The 18,102-nt window shown below is 40.3% G+C and overlaps 1 protein-coding gene across 1 annotated transcript in view; it reads right to left on the bottom strand.

Moving 5' to 3' along the window:
- The window catches only part of LOC145980544 (uncharacterized), a 73,136-nt gene extending 59,692 nt beyond the window's left edge, over positions 1-13,444 (bottom strand). The window contains exon 1 of the mRNA XM_083113561.1: positions 13,365-13,444. The gene's annotated coding sequence lies outside the window, so the exon portion shown is untranslated. The remainder of the gene's footprint in view (positions 1-13,364) is intronic.
- Positions 13,445-18,102: the final 4,658 nt, after the last annotated feature.

Here is an 18,102-nt window from a genome sequence, read left to right as displayed (position 1 = left end):
CACACACCCGGAACGAGGGACCGTGCGCCACGCAGGGTTAACCAAAAGTGGCAGAAGAGAGAAGTAAAATAAACCAAATTTAACCAATCTGGACAACAGCCAAAGCAAACTATAAGAAGGTTCAAGTGAAACACAGATTGGTACTGATCCAGATGGTAGGCGGGAGGAGGAAACACCAAGTCCGTGATGGTAAGTATAACCTATTACAACTTATTCAACGGTTATCTTGTTAGATTTAATGTGAAGCAGAGGATCATTATCTCAATTCTAAGGTAGAAATGGAACTTCAACTGCTAATTGGTATACACTGAAAGAGACGATCCGCAATTTAAGCAGGCCATGAAAATAGGCGGCTGGGCAGAATTGTGCTGGTGCCACATGTAGGAAAAGCAAGGCGAGAGCGGGACAAAAGTCTCTGGTTCCCGCGCACTGTGCAGCAACGTCATCCGGGCTGCGTTGCCTAGTTCGAGCGTCAGAGCGACCTCTCTCTCCGGGCACTTTTGAGTCATCCCTGGCCTTTCGAGCAAATACTGTCAGTTTGTATCACAAGGATTACAAAGACCAACTCTGCAAGGAACACAGGGGTTGTGCTCCGACCTGGCAACAGCGCAAACTTCTGCCACCCGCCTAATTTCATGGCCGTGAGTTTAGTGCAACACCAACAGAACGCCTAAGGTGCTGTAGGCCCATTATGTCAAGATAGGCTAATTGCACCCTGGAAATGCGATTCTCGAGTTCGTGGTTTGAGAAGGAAATCTTAAACCTCCCCTACCGGTTTATTTACAAGGTCACGCACTGTTCCTCCGAGCGGAAATTGGAATGACCCGTTTTCTTATCTAAGAAGCCTCGATGGTCCTTGAAGGCTTACATAACGAACACGTGATTATTTTTATATAATTAATTTGACCTTATGCATTAAACCACGAATAAAATTACAATTGTAAACAGAGGCATGTCTGTGCGCATCAAGCGGAATGTCTGCTGGCCATTTCATTCCCTCTCTTGCACACTTCACTGATTTCTGCACTGAATGGACATAGTAGGGAATCAGTGTCAACTTCCCAGTCACGTGACCAACATGGCGACCGTAATTTAGATGCTTTATGGTAGCATATTGGAACTCGATTGTATTCGATTGATTGATTTTGTTTATTTTACTTCACTTTTTTGCCCCTTTGGCTAATCGCAAAGATGAGAATGAGTGATGACATTGTGAAATTGACCAACAGGGATATCTGGCGTCGTTGCCTGCTGCCACTCCGCCACAGGCGTCGGCAAGCACCAGTAGTCCAAAATATATATGGTTAGGTACTAATCAAGCAGTTAATTATATATTACATGCAAAATATATATATATATCTGAATATAATATAAAACTGGAGGGGAGAAGTAAGGTTTAGCATAATGCGAGGGCAAAAGTGGAAAAAGTAGGTGGGCAAATGCCCTCCTCGCCCCTCCCCCCAATCTTAAATGCTTACCATACGTTTTATGTGGCGAATAGTGCTATTGTTTTGCGTTGGTGTCCTTAATTGTGCGTTATCGTTTGGGAACTGCCTGGAACATATTTCACGCACTCTAGGGAACGAATTTCTGAGAACTTACAGTGTGTGGACATGCTCAAAGATTTTCGTTGAATAACAGGTACGAACAACGGTCCCATGTTGCCAAAGGGTGAGAATTTCATATGGAAAGTTAGGAGTAAAGTTTCCAGGCCAAATAGCTTAAGTGCGTTCAAACTGAATCAAAAATCCAAGAGATGTTTGTTAACAGATGGCGCTAGTGATTCTATACAGCTGTTCGGACATTTTTAGTGGTGAATTTATACTGTGCTTAATATTATTCATCAAATAAATGTAGACTTTATCGGAACTCATGTACAAAGATCTACTCTGGCTAGAAAACTTGCGAAAAATAACTCTCCACAGTAATATTCTATTGCTTTATCTATATTTTAAATATGGTTTTCTAAAATTCTGTGACAGTTTTATTCCAAGAAATTGTGTTATTGTGATTATCTAATGGTTACAATTATTGTACTGATTGATGAGTTTTCTTGTTTCACGTCTCCTATATGCACAGACAGGCTAATCGGGACTGGACCTACAGTTCAAAGTAGGATCCGAACCACTATGTGCCTCCAGCGGGTATCGAACCCGGGACCCCTTGATTACAAAGCGACGACGCTACCACTGCGCCATCGGGAAGCCCAGAAGTACGTTTGGCAACGTTGCTTCGGGAGAGCGAAGTCACCCCTACAGCTTTTAGTTCTCAGCTGAGATTGTTGACACCCATCTAGCCACGCCCCAAAGACGACTGGGGAACAAAAATAGCCATGAAGGTCAGACGCCTGCTGGGTATGCGACCAGTATAGAGTGAGACTCTTTCGTCCATGGCGAGCACGTCCGTCCATGGTTCAAGGTCTGAGCGGAGTTACTGGAGCAGTCTAGTGACCGACTGCCGAAGGTGTCCGACGCTCTGCTCCGCTGGCACAGAAGGGTGTGAGCCCGTGACTCGCTCCCAACCAAGACGGCGAACGAGTTAATGCGCACCTAGAGAACGCAGAAAGGCAATTGTTGCACGCAATAATTGTGTAATTGAGAACTTGCCACGCTCATTGTTTGCAACAATTACGGAGAAGCACATCTTTCTTTCCAGCCCCTTGTCGAAGCACTTGCAGCATGAAGCGTCAACGAAATGACAGTGAAAGTAAGCTTCTTCAATGTTATCTGCACCATGAAACATTTGCCTTATCATCTTTGATGAGGATGGGTATAGTTGAAGTCCTGAATCGAACTCCAGTTCGGCATCTTTGACATACCTAGCTCGAGAGGAAACGACCGGACTTTCCAGCCAGCACCTGTTTTCCTGAGAAGCGCCATTGTCTCTTTTAGCTGCAATGTTTAGACATCCAACACGAACTGCGACGACGTGACACTCCCAAGGTCTCCACATTGTACAAAAAAAAAAAAAAAGAAAGCACAACACAATAACGCAACCACCGCAACCACACATTATGAAACCTCTAAAGAAACTGAATTGACAATATCTCAGTTACTCCACGTGGGCTTCACAAGTATTGTCAGTTCCTAAAACGGACGCTATTGGTGGGAAATGTTTGGGGGAGGACCTACTGGGCTCCATGTGGACTTGAGACACGGTTGTTAGAGGGACAACTGATCTTTCGAAACTTTCTTTGAAGTGGCGTTCGAATCAGGACTTCAACTTTACAAATGGCAATTCTAGCTGCCAAATTGGTTGACTGATCGAATTTGGTTATTTTAGTAGCTTTTCTGCGGCTTTTGGCTAATAGCATAGATAAAGGATGAGTGATATGAATGAAAATGATGAAGGGACATTAAGAACACGCATCCCCAGTCCGGGATTCGAACGGGGGACACCTGACTTTTTCTGCCTTTAAAAAGATCAGCACGTTCACTCTATTTTTCTTCCGCTGTAGGAATGAAGTCAATACAAATAAAAGCACGTGACATGTACTTGTGTGCCTATTGGTTAATCCTCTACGCAGTTCGTCCATTAAATATGTTGTATGTACGAGATGATTTCGCTCGAGCGCAGAATAGTTCGCAGGGACGACGCTAGATAGCGTACGGAATTCAGAGCGTCTTCATTCGAGCGAATAACGCTCGAACAGGCAAAACGAGCGGTATACGCTCGAAGCCCAGTAGTACACGTATAACCGTAATTGTCTGTGGCAGTGGGCCCTCAAATATGGATCATGGAGTGAAAGACGCAGTGAAATTGAAACTTAAGTAAACATAGTCATTATCTCCATGTAAAAATTTTGCTCAGTCTGTCTTACCAATACAGTGATATATGAAAATGAAACAGATGATTGTGGGCTGAAACTGCCATGACGGATTTTAATTCTACGATTATCGTCACACTGAAATGATATTTGATTCTATGCACTGGAGCGTGGGAGACTGGAACGAGTTATAACCCAGAAGTGTCCGTGACAGGGTGCGAAATCATGGGGGGACGGGCGGGATTCCCCCCCCCCACCACCAACAATCTTGGCCTCAAAAATCCCCCCCACCAAAAATTCTCGGGGGGATAGTTTTTGTTACAACAAACAAAAGATAAACAATTACTTTTAATTTCAAACATACTGTACTAAGAATAATATCTAATACATATACAAATTAGTGTAGTTTTGAGTGTTCAATGCTTTTTCTCTCTCAAGAGTTCATTAACAAATCTACACCAATACGCACAATAAAAGTAAAACAAGAATGCAAGACAATAATAACTATGAAATGTAATTGATTTATATTAATATAAAGCAAAAACTTAATAAAAACTTACACATAATAAAACCACTTCAACTATTTCATAATTTATTAACATTTTTAATCAGTTAGTAAAGGACGTAGTTTGCTACTTTATAATATTAATATCCGATATATTTTAACAATTTTGGGGGGTAATTAATAATAATAATATATTTTTAATTTAGTAATTTATTTTTACTTTTAATAACTTTATAAATATGTATATCGTATAATTTATATGTATGTTTGTGGGAAGAGGGTTTGTGGATTAAGATCTTTCTCCCAATTATTTCGCACCCTGGTCCGTGACTCTACAATTCAGTGAATGAAGAGTAGATTTTCTTATTCATCCTGCAAGTCTTCATTGCCAAAGTCGACACTGCTAATGAATCAATGCAAATAGTGATTCATTACCAACAAGTGAACGTCGTGCAATGCAAAGGCTTCGGCCAGAAGACCGGGACAAGAAGTTGCTGCGAGCAGCTATACGTACCACATTCTGGCATTGCCCGTGCAGACAAAGGATGTCGCAGGTGTAATAGAATTCTGAAAGCGTACGAGACGTGACTCCTCAAATACGCCGGCAGCGAATATGAATCTGAGAGAAAGTTTCCGTTTGCCTTGCTCAACGTCAAATCGGTGCCAGACACTCTTATGAGGGCAATGCTGGCCGTCAGCCGAAATTTCCCATCATTTCCTATTGTGGTTACCTCGCACATGCCGAATCCAAACATCAATTTAATTTGTTGGTCAGTGATGACGTCAGATTGGAGCCAGAAGGTAGAACATTACCATCTGAAAGTTGCATGGTCGCCCACAGAAAATTCTGAAAGGGATCTAATCAAGAAGTTGTGTTTTGAATTGGGATAAACCTACCGTCGTGTGTATTTGTCATCTTAAAATGGAAATGTTTTAAATTTAATTGAGGAATTAAATGAGAGAGATCAAGAGAAAGTAACTAGAATATCCAAACCTGTCAACGGAAAAATAGATTCTCGAGCGCTACTCTCACAATTAAACTTTCATGTTCCAAACGCTATCTTAAGACCCAGAAATAATATCTTTAAAATCTCGCATGGAAGAACCAACATGGTTGAAATGGAACCCCTGAGGAGAATGTGCAAGTTGTTCAACTCAGTGTCTAGTAATAACCCTAGGATCGATCTTTTCAGATTTAAAAGTCTGTATTTTCTGAACACTGTAGCCTATACAAACAGGACACAATTAAGATTGTTATGCTCATAATCTCACCCTAAATTAGACATTATCTATATTTTTGTTTAACCTTATTTAATATAAAATACTGTTTCAATTTCACTGTCGTATGTTTATCATTGTGTCTCTTATATGTGCAACTTGTTACTCAATATCTCTATTACACTACTACTATTTACATGTATATAAGCTGATTACCTCTGTATAACTTGTATACAAATATTACATAAACTCTATCAAATCAAGCAATATATGAAATCAGTCATGTTTATAAGTATGTTGTAGATTGAAATGTCATATTTCTCACTTGATGTATTATTTTTGTATTTTGTATTACTTTCTTGTTTACTCTGTGAACACTGTATTTGGGCATGTGCCTGTGTGTTCGAAATAAATAAATAAAGATCAAGAGAAAGAACATAGAATAAAAGAGCTCAAGAAAAAGGTGAGATGAAGAGAAACAAGAGAGAGAGAGAAATAATAGAAACTAGAGAATAGGAAAGTGATCAAGAGAAAAGAAACGATAGAGAAAAACAGAGATCAAGATAAAGAACTACAAAAAAACCCATGACTATGACTCGTATTTGATGAGAACGGTCTTGGGTTCTGTTCGGTGTTTGAGACAAGGAAAACAGACGAAAACTGAAACCACACGATCCCCAACAAAAAGCATTCTGGCAAGCCATCTTATCCTATGCTCACACTGGGTTTCTTTTCTGCCTAACGTTTACACTGCCGTGCTCAGCTGGACTCGACTGGTAGACGTTGCCTTGTAAACAAGGGGTCCCGGGTTCGATACCCGGTAGAGGCACATAGTGGTTCGGATCCTACTTTAAACTCTAGGTCCAGTCCCGATTGGCCTACCTGTGCATAAAGTGGATTTAAAGCAAAAAATCAATCAATCTTAAAATAAGTATGTATTCCAAACATGGCAAGAAGTCACGTCACTACACTTCTGATGAATTCGGCCGAAAAGCAAAATGATTCCATTCGGTTGACACATGTTGTAACAGTTCCGCAGAGGCAGAAACCGGGCCCAGTGTGGCCATATCCTTAAAAGAATAAAGCGCCAAGGGTTTTAGTGCATCTCATAATAGGTGCCATAATTCTTAATTGCTTTCACGTAATTTAAAACTAAACAGGACGTATACACATTGCACTCATTAGCTTCATAGTTTACCCACCTGAACCAATTTCGCACTAATGTCTTTCCGTTAACCCGTAACGTACCACGAAGGAATTTATTTGTGGTTTCAATTATACGATATCCATCTGTTGATTACCGCACCATAAATTACTGAGCACCCATGTGTGTTGAAATGGATAGGAGATTCTAGCGTGTGTGCGGAGGTTGGACTTTGCACCATCCCGAAATCAAAATCATTTCTACGCCACTGGCAGTGTCGAGACTTCTCTAGTTCCGTTTCCGGTTTTTATGCATATCGTGAACAAAGACTTCCATACATGCGCAAAATGAAGCCCTCCCAAGGATATCTGTAATTCTTCTTTGTTGCTTTGTTTGGGAAAAGCCATGCTTGGAAGACGGAACAAGTAGAGCGAGAAAACAAAAGGCTAGGAGATTAGCACACATGGAGTACTGAAGTGAAAAAAAAGAACCGCAGAAATAAAATGTTTAGACTTGGAGTCGAACCTGTGATGGCTTGCTTTGATCGGGTGTCCGTACCTCGCCCGCTTTCCGTCAGACAGAAAGTGAAATTTCTCTAGCGGGCAAAAGTGTGAGTAGGAAATTATTAACTCCAATCGCGCAGAACGAAATGGGCGGGTGGGATCTGCCTTAGCTGCGGGCGGCAGGAGCTTGTAGAGTAATTTGAGCCTCACGTTCCATAGTACAGTGGGATCCATGAGTATTACCGTGCAAATTGACTATTTGCATTACTTTTTCTCTTGGTGCAGAAGTTGTCAACAGCTTGTTTTGAGTTGTCTTTTAATTCTTGAAGCTCTTATTGGGCCAAATAAAGTGCACGAACATGGTGATGGACAATTTGCGCGGTAATACTCATGGATCCCACTGTACCCAGAAGATGCGAAATTTGTCACAGTTTCGTCTCTTACCGTGAAAGCGGCTGTCCCGTTCTTGGCCTCTTGTCCAATAGTGTTGGAAGAGAATTAAATTCTGCTGGTTCAAGTGAGGAACGAAGTACATCCAGATCGACTTTTCTTCTTCAATCATGGCCCTGATCTATCTTTCTCTCTCTCTCTTATGCTTCTTTTTTCCATTTTACTTTTTCCTCCACCCTCTTCCTTCCTTACTTTGCTTCTATTCTCTCTATCCCCCTATTTAATTCTTATTTTCTCTTTCACGTTTCACCCTCTTTTTGTTGATTTGCTTCTTGATCTCTTTTTTTTCAATTCCGTCTCAACCCATTCTCTTCCTCTATCTTTCTTTCTCACACGCTCTATTTCATTCTTTCCTATTTCTGTTATCTCTCCCATTTCCTTGTTCTCTCAATGTGCTCTTCCTCTGTCTGCTTATCTCTTTTCACTTTCTCTCTCTGTCCCTCTCTAATTCGTCTTTCCTCTTTTCCTTCTTTTTACAAATGTAATTATATAATTTATTTTCCCTATCAATTTGTCTTCCCCTATGCTTCCATGTTCCTTTTTCTTTTCCTTCTGTTTTTATCATTTTCACCTCTCTTTCTCTCTTTTATGTGTGATTCAAGCGATCGAAAATCTTCAAAAATTACCATGCAGACTATTTGGTCGCTCGAAGACAATTTGAACCCTTGAAACTAGGAATGGGCAAGCGGATCCGGATCCGAGAGTTTCGTATCTCAATCCCATTATAATATTACCACACCTTAAAAGGTATTATGATCTTCGAGTCCTTCAAGAATTTTTTTTCAAATACTTTGCTACGCATCGGCTAACACACCCGTGCACAAAAATAATCTTACTTGTTTAACATAAAATGTCAGAGGTGATTTTGTAAATGCCATTGAAACGAATATGTATTCATTCGTATGTATTGGAAATGGAAACACACATAAATGTGAGACATTCCATTCCAGGATGAAACCTTTAACACATTTAACAAGATAGAAATGTTATACAAAAATTATACAATTGATCTACAGTTACAGTTTTAAAAATTAAAATAAAACATTATAATATATGCTGTGTTATATAATTACAAAGTGTAAGACTAACAGGGGAGGTTATCTAAGTGTCCCCCTCAGATTTCCATGAAACTTGGCAGGTGTATAGAGGGGACCAAAGGAAGAAATGTGTTTTTTTGTTTCAGCTAAAAAACTGTTTTAGGGGGCAAAACCCCCTCAAACGTCAAGATGAGGACAAATTGAAGTAAAGATCTGACCCCTGTGTCCCCCTCCGATTTCCATGAAATTTGGCAGGTGTATAGAGGGGCCCTATGAAAAATTTTAGGATCCGGAACCAACCGGATCCGAATTTCGGATCCGGATCTGGCCATCCCTAGTTGAAACTCGAGGATCATATGGTAACACATCCAGACAGGCCCGTAACCAGGATTTTTTAAGGGGAAGGGGTAGATCATAATAAGTGGAACAGAGAAGTTGAGAAAATAATAAATACTGTAAGGTTGATAGAATTATGTTATTTGCGTTGCTTTTCTGCCAAGTTTGTCTAATCGCGACGATGAGGACGAGGAAAGATATGATGAAAGAATACACTCACAAAGAACACCTATGCTCAAGCTGGGATTCGAACCCGGAATCTCTGGCGCCATTATTTCGAACAATCACACATTCGCTTGCAGACAAAGGTGTCACACGGCGTACAGCTTAGTGCTAATTGTTCACATTCAATTCGAATAATTCTGTGTGCCGCAATTTAACAATGGTCAATTCTCCTTTAATGTTCTTACACCAGCACCGTTGAACAGTCATTATAATTGTATGTTTAGAAAGTATTATATTTATAAATTAAATTATACGTATTAGCAATTATTATTATAATAAAGAATATGTCTTAATGTGGGTTAACAAAAAAAGGACATTTTAGCATCACGACTGCAGAAGTCGGGACAGGAATTAAAAGGAATGGAGTGTCCCAACTAAATCAGTAAATCTGGTAGCTTCGCATCAGTGGCTATAAAACTAAAAGTACCCAATATCGCAGACTGCAGACTTCTGGAGCCTGCCTCTTTACACAACAAACACATTCATGCAAGGACAAAACTGAAATTTTTACAAAGTTGAAAAATCGTCCAAATTATTTTCGCAACTTTTTATAGGTTGAGATGTAAATGTTTCATAGTTCGAGAGGAGGGTGAGGCATGCCCCCCATGACCCCTCCACTGGGTACGGGCCTGCATCCAGAAGTCAACCTTACTTCCTTGTAGTACATTTAGTTAACTGATTCTTGCAGACTAACGAGACTCTGGCGTCTGGTACTACGACCAATGTAATCCTCTGTAAGACTGTGTCGTCCTTGTGTGTGCTGAGTTCTCTTTTACAGCCTCAGCTTTTAACATCTTCGCAGACAGTAAACTTTTAGTTTTTTTTAGTGGTGAATGATTGAATGAGTTCCAAAAATTGCGCAAGGAAGTTTTTCAGAGACATTTTCTTTTCTTTTTACGAGCCTGCCCATATAAAAATCAATAAATCAATCAGACCTTGAAACTCAGATCATTTATGAGGTGTTTGAACCCTTGAACTCCTTAATTACATTCGTGGCTGAGTCTTGTGAAATCGATCCGATGTAGTAACTGATAACACTCCGTTCGTCCTTCTGCGCGAGATGGTAACTAGGTGAAATCGCGGGAGAATTTTCCTCGACATTTTCGCAGAAATATCCTAACGAAGATGTCGACACAAGGTGGCGCCGTGGGACGGAAGAGCGACACAGAAATAAGAGAACAATGCCTTCATTGCAGTCCGCGTCCTCGGAATTTCGTAATTGAGAACACGTGCAGGGTAAAGAGACCAAGGAGACGATTACTTTTGGGGTTATGGACTGGCTAATACGCAATGTGAGAATTAACGGGGGGGGATGACGGGAATCCCCCCCACAATAATATTCTAATCCCTGCCAGGGATGTTTATATCCATCCCCCAAAGAAATAGAATTGAAAGCATATACTATTTCTTAGCGATGGAACAAACACCGCAGAAAACCATTCAATAAAACAATTATTTAACCTTTAAAACAATTGCATCCTAATTGGTTTCAGAGGATTTACAAAAAGCTCCAAGACAAGCGCAGTTGCTCTGTCCATTGTCAAAAAAATTGATTTGCTTTATTTTACTTCGCTTCTTGGACCACTTTTGGCTAATTTGCGAAGATGGGGATGAGTGATGACATGTTGAAATTGATGGACACTCGTAAACATCCATGTCCAGGCCGGGATTCGAACCCGGGACCCCTGGCGTCGCAACGCGATGTGCTAACCACTCCACCACAAGGAGGCAGCTTTTAGCTGAATGTAACTGATGTAATGGATACTCATGTCCAAGACGCGCGCTACAGCGCCAAGGGTCCCGGGTTCGAATCCCCCGTTCTGGACATGTGTATTCTTTGTGATTGTGCCTTCATCAATGTCATCATATCATCCCTCATCTTCATGGTCGCAATTATCTATCCAAATATGACAGAAAAGCGAAGTAAAATAAAGCAAAGCAATCCGCTCATGCCCAGGTCAGGATTCTAGTCTGTCACCTTCAGTGCAGAAATAGTGAGTCAGTCGACCATCCAAGCATTTTCCTACAGAGGTAAATATATTGTTGCTGCTTTTATTATGAAAGCAAGGCAATAGTTTTCAAGTTTCTTTTAATGCAGGGTAATTGCAGAAGAATTGAACACTTTCCGTGCATTATAACTCGGATTTATTGTCCTATTCGGAAGGTAATGTCATTTTCAACAGCAACAGCAATTTCATGCTCTTCGTCAGACGTCCACGCTAATTGAAATATGGTGACCGTGGAGGTCTGCAGAATTCTTTCCAAGGAGGCAAGGTAATTTATGCCAGGGAGGTCAAAGGAAACACTTTTTGCCCGCATAATAGTGCTGTCTCCTACAAAAATTAAAACATGCTGTGAACGAAATATAATTTGAGGTCGGCATTAATATTCCAAGGGCCGATCTCCGTGGCGTAGTGGTTAACATAGCGCGCTATGACGCCAGGTGTCCCGGGTTCGAATGCAGGCCTGGGCATTGTTCTTTGTGCTTCTTTCATCCTCATATTCGCGAGTAGTCAAAAAAGGGATATAAAATAAACCAAACCAATAATTGGTACACCCTTGGCTGCTTCTTGCAGACTACCGAGGCTCTGGCGTCTCGACTCATAGATAGTATAATCCTTTATGGGGATTGTGTTGTGTCCTGTCCAAATGTGTTTGTCATCCCTTCATCAATTTCATCTTACCATCATTCATCCTTGTCTTCGGAATTAGCCAAAAGTGGCAAGAATGCACAATGCAATTAATCTAATCAATCAGTCCAAGGGGGGGGGGGGCTCCCCTACCACCCCTTTCCGGACGTCCATGGTGGTCACTCTTTAGTCTTTATGTCAACTGGAATTTCCAAAGATAGACTGGACAAAAAGGTTCTCTGGGAAGACTCAGTCAGGTCTACAGTTGGAAACACTGTAATGGCAAGATATTTCTTGCTTCCAATTAATTTAATTTTTTTGTTTTGTTTTGTAAGTAACGTGAATTGAATTAAAGAAAAAACAAATTGGGCCTATGTTGTTATTGTTGTTGATTTAGTTTATTTCCTTAGCTTTTCTGCCACTTTTGGCTAATCGTGAGGATGAGTAATGATATGATGAAGGGAGACTCACAAAGAATTCCCATGCCCAGACCGGGATTCGAACCCGGGACCCCTGTACTCCACCACGGAGGTCGTCAAATTGGAACTATGTTGTTCCTGTATGTTACAATGGCATTTATACCAACTCCTTATACTAAATGGTATCTAGTGTATTTTTGTGGTGCCAATTATCAGATTGCATTTCAAGGCAGCTACATCACTTCGGTTTTGTACAAAATAAAGTTTTGGGCCTCCCGATGGCGTAGAGGTACTGCCGTGGCCTTGTAATCAAGGGGTTCCCGGGTTCGATAACCGGTGGAGGCACATGGCACAGTGGTTCGGATTCCACTTTAAACTGTAGGCCCAGTCCTACTTAGCCTTTCTTAGACTTGAGAAAATAAGATTTTATAAGTCAACAAATTGTTATCAATGTTTTATTTTATATTAGTGCCTCTGTAATTGGAGATATCCTTTCTCTGTAGATGGCAAAATAAATAAATAAATAACCAAAATGTTGTATTATAATTCAAAACATTTCGGATTTACCAATCCCTATAGTTTCCTTTCATTTCTCATTGATACGTATATTTCTATATTGCTCTGTATAACAGTAACAGCCAATACTGATGTCTAGCCTCATTAAGCATGGATTAAGTGCAGTGTATCCAGGTGATATAACATATTTTACTTTGTTTTCACTTGAAAGCTTCTGCTCCCGTAATAAAAATTACTCAGAAGCACGTTTCATGGGAATTTGTACGGACACTTTCAAGATCAAAAGAAGGGTAATTATCACAAAAACGCCCTGTATATTTTCAGGTGGGCAAGAATGCAACAAAACTTCAGACATATCACTACGTTTCGTGTTTCCTACATTCGCAAAAATTCACTTACCAACAGCGCACAGAAGCAAGGATTTCGTGACGCGGAAATTGAGGTATCACCCCGAAGCAATCCTCGAAATAACAATAAAAACAGAAGCTTCAGAACAACTACTCGAATACAATCACAGACGAACCACACACACACATCACTCCACGGTCACTTACGCAGGGATCGGTGCAACAATGAAACTGTCACGCTCACAGAACTCGAACAACAATCACCTACCTGCTGAATGAGGATTCCCAGTTGGTTCGTGCTTGTCTCGCGAAGGTTCCAGTATGAAGTGCACCACTGGTCCCCTTCGCGTCGCTATATACTTTGAGAAGCCCACTTTCCCATCGCTGGCCTACATTCGCTCCCCCCCTCGTTCGGTCGCTCTACAAGACCGTCATCGCACGGCTTAGGTGTTTTCATTGCGAGGTCTTACGATAAACCGAGGCAGGGAAGACGACAAGCACTTCTGTGGAGGGTGCGCGGGAAGCTAAACAGATGAATCACTCTAAGCATTAAACGAACGAAGCACACAGGTATTTCTGTCCACAACAAACCGAGCGCGTTGTGATTGACCGACTCACGCATTGGTGTAGTCAGGTATGGGATTTGATTTAGATTTTTTGTTATTCAGCGTCGCTTTTCAGCCACTTTTGGCTAATCGCGACGATAAGGATGATATGATGAAATTGATTAAGGGACTCGCAAGGAACACCCATGCTCAGAACGGGATTCGAACCCTTGACCTCAGTGAGATATTGACTCCGGGACCCTTCCGAAATTTTGCCAAATTACATTCTGCTACAACAGGGTGCGAAATCACTGGACTGGAGGGGGAGGAAGATCCATGTCCAGTGCACACACTCAAATATATATGAATTATAATATTATATATGTCCTCCTCCGTAGTCGAGCGGGTTAAGGCGTTCACTCGTCTTGAGATCGCTCGCTGCGGGACGGCGTAGGTTCGAATCCGGCTCTGGTCGGAATTTATTCGGCCTACGTATAGGGCCGGTGGCAACCCACCATCGTGAGGAAATTGGGAAGCTCCGAGTGAGTGAGCGTAACCCGGTCGAGAAGACCTACAGTAAACGGCTGGGGGTTCGTCGGGCTGATCACCCGTCACCCCTTTACTGGTCTAAGAACTCCACGCTCCAACAAGGTGACGGCGGAACAGTGTGGGAGGGAGACCAGCAGTCGGTAGGTAAGCCAAGGCCCTTCAAGGTGCTGTAGAGCTGTGGGTTATTATTAATATTATATATATAGTATATATGTATTTATTATATTGTATAATCTTTATATTATCTTTATTTTATTATCATGATCAATGTTCTTTTTCTATGTTTTTATTCATTTATTGTATTTTTGACAAGGGTTGGTTGTAAGCACGGCCCACGAGGCCGAAACACACCTGCTTAAATAAAGACCATTCTATTCTATTCTATAAAAAGTAAATTACTATATATATATATATATATATATATATATATATATATATATATATATATTCTTAAATAATTATATATAAAGGAATTCATATGTTAATTTTATATAATCAGATGTTTATAAAATAGCCAGCTAACACCTTTATCAACTGGTTAAAAATGTCAATAAATTACAAACTAGTTGAAATGGTTTTATTACGTTAAAATTTGTGTTTGGATCTTGCTTTCTATTAATAAAAGCAATTAGATTCCATACTTACATTCTTGTTTTATTTTTATTATGCAAATATTGTTATTACTGTATATCTGTTAATGTTCTCTTGGTGCGTGTGTGTGTGTGTGTGTGTATATATATATATATATATATATATATATATATATATATATATATATATATATATATATATATATATATATATACAGGGTTACCTCAAACTCGGCGTATTCCTTTGAAGGCATGATAGTACAGTGACTTTGCAACAAATTTAACTCTAAAGTGACTTATACCAAGGGGATCCATTTTGAGATATTCCACATTTATTGATTTTGTTGAAAAACTCCCGATTTCCAGGTTCAAAATTAAATTAAGACGAAAGTGATGATCGAATTCAACTTTTTTTTAATGTGTATGTCACGCCTATACGTTGATAATATTCTATGAACAGTAAAACAATCAGAAGCGCCTAACACTTTCAAAGAGCAGGTCAAAACTAACTCGATGTTTAAATTTTCAATGAAGTTGCTTACCAAAAAACAGCAAATACCGTATCTCAAAATATATTAGGTTAGTCAAAAAAGTAAATGCAATGTTTTTTATTTTCTTCCGTATGTTGGCTGTACAGCTTTCTGCGCTCGCAAGCCGATAGATAGTATCGTTGTCTTCGCCCGTGGCAGGTTACAGCGTCATCACTTCAGTTCGCTCTGCAGTGTTGCCAAGTAAACATGGCTGCGCCACTGTTCGTGTGCACCACAGAAGAACAGCGTTCTGTAATCCGTTTTTTGTGCTCTGAAGGTGTACCAGCAGCTGAAATCCATAGAAGACTTTCAGCACAACACGGTGATAATGTTTTACCGCTGCGAAGTGTTTACCAGTGGATGAAAAGTTCAAAAGCGGTCAACCAAATGTGAAGAACGAGGAAAGAGCAAGTCGTCCAGCCACATCCACTACTGATGACAACATTGAGCAAGTCCGTGAGCTGGTTCTGAATAACCGACGAGTGACTGTTGATGAAGTGGCAAACCATATGCACTTTAGTCATGGTTCTGCATATGAAATTATCCATAACAGGCTCAACTTTCATAAAGTCTGTGCGAGATGGGTCCCTAAAGAACTCACTGACGAGAACAAGCGAAATCGTGTGAGAATCTGTGAGCAATTATTGGACAGACATGCTAACGAAGGTGAAGCCTTTTTGAAACTAATCATCACTGGAGATGAAGCATGAATCCATCACTTCGAACCTGAGAGCAAACGCCAGAGCATGGAATGGAAACACCCTGAATCTCCAGTGAAAAAGAAAGTCAAGCGTCAACACTCTGCAGGAAAAGTGATGCTCACACTTTTTTGGGACTCAGAAGAGGTAATTATGGAACATTATGTGGAAAAGGGGACAACAATAAACAGTGAACGATACAGTGATATGCTTTCGAACAAGTTGAAGCCTGCAATTCGAAGCAAACGACGAGGTCGATTGTCGGAAGGCATTCTTTTGTTGCATGACAACGTGCGTCCCCATACCGCCGTCAACACCGCTCAAACTCTTCAGAATCTGGGCTTCGAGGTGTTAGAGCATCCTGCATACAGTCCCGATCTCGCCCCGTCGGATTACCATCTGTTCGGTCCACTTAAAGATGCTTTAAGAGGCCGTTGATTCGACACAGATCAACAGGTGAAGGAAACGGTGCATACGTGGCTTGCTGCTCAACCGAAAACCTTTTTTTCTCAGGGTATCGGAAAGCTTGTGGAACGTTGGACCAAGTGTATTGAAGTGCAGGGGGACTATGTTGGAAAATTATATCATTGTAAGTTTTCTATTGTTGCTGTGAAAATTTTAAAAAAATGATTGCATTTACTTTTTGACTGACCTAATATATATATCTAAGCGTAGAAACTACTGAAAAACTTGCTTGTTTTATCAGCTGTCCGACAACGTATTAGAATGTTCACAAAAAATCACCGTACGGCAGTGTCTGGACGAAACGTTTCCAAGGAGTTGGATCCGTAGGGTAAGACCAATCCCGTGGCCTGCTTGTTTCTTGTCGATTTTGATGTGTGGGGGCACATGAAGGCATTAGTTTAAGCAACACCAGTGCATTCCGTGGAAAATCTCGAACAAACAATCGTCGTTGCGACTGAAGAAATGCAACGCTCTTTCACATCATGAGTAACTAAAACAGAAGTAAGGAAACGGGTTGGGTCGTGTTAGACATAGGGGAGAACATTTTGAGAAAGACTTGTGAGCTAAATCCATTATTACATACAAACTTTATTTTTTTTTTGACATTATAATACGTCGTCGGACAACTGATAAAACAAGGAAGTTTTTCTAGTAGTTTGTATGCTTAGTGTCTTATTGATATTTCGAGATACGGTATTTGCTGTTTTTTGGTAAGCAACTTCATTGAAAATTTAAACATTGAGTAAGTTTTGACCTGCTCTTTGAAAATGTTCAGCGCTTTTGAATGTGTTACTGTTCATAAAACATTGTCAACGTATTGGAATGACGCACAAATTAAAACAAGTTGAATTCGATCATCACTTTCTTCTTAATTTAATTTTGAACCTGCATCGGGAGTTTTTCAACAATATCTCGAAAATGGACCCACTTGGTATAAGTCAATTTAGGGTTAAATTTGTTGCAAATTCACTGTACTATCATGCCTTCAAAGGAATAGGTCGAGTTTGAGGTAACTCTCTATATATAGAAACACACACACATACACACATACATGCATACGTACATATACACACACACACATGTAGAGAAAGAAATCACACAGCACACACAGAGACTACATTAGCCTTCGCTCTTTGTGTGTATTTTCGATATTATCCTTAGTAAAGTATTTGAAGTCAAAACTAATTGTTGATCTTTGTTGTTGCAACGACAACCCTAACCCTCGGAAATTTTTATGACAAGATGGTTGGTATAGGCAAATCGCCCTGCCCACCCCAAGATTTCGCAAAGTTGCAGAAACCATGGTGCTGATAAGGGAAGATATTTGAAAATATGCTAATGATTGATTAATTTAAAATTTCGGCCGGAGACCAGGGAGACGCATGACGCTTTTATTAGTTATACTAGCTGTAATTTTTCTCATTCAATTTTAGTTTCTCGACAGTGGTAGCAATAATGTCTACGTACGTATTGCATGAAACATTACAGCGATAAATCTGATACGAATTTATTACAACGTTCTATTGATGAAATCTTGTTAATGTGTTCCTGCATTGTGACGTCATTAATCTTGTTCTTCCAAAATACATTTGGTACTTTCCTTCAACGAAGCATGTCAACCACTGGGTA

The sequence above is a fragment of the Lepisma saccharinum genome, chromosome 28 (assembly GCF_977018435.1).
Source record: "Lepisma saccharinum chromosome 28, izLepSacc3.1, whole genome shotgun sequence".
Classification (NCBI taxonomy): domain Eukaryota; kingdom Metazoa; phylum Arthropoda; class Insecta; order Zygentoma; family Lepismatidae; genus Lepisma; species Lepisma saccharinum.
This window is presented reverse-complemented; position numbering and strand designations above follow the sequence as displayed.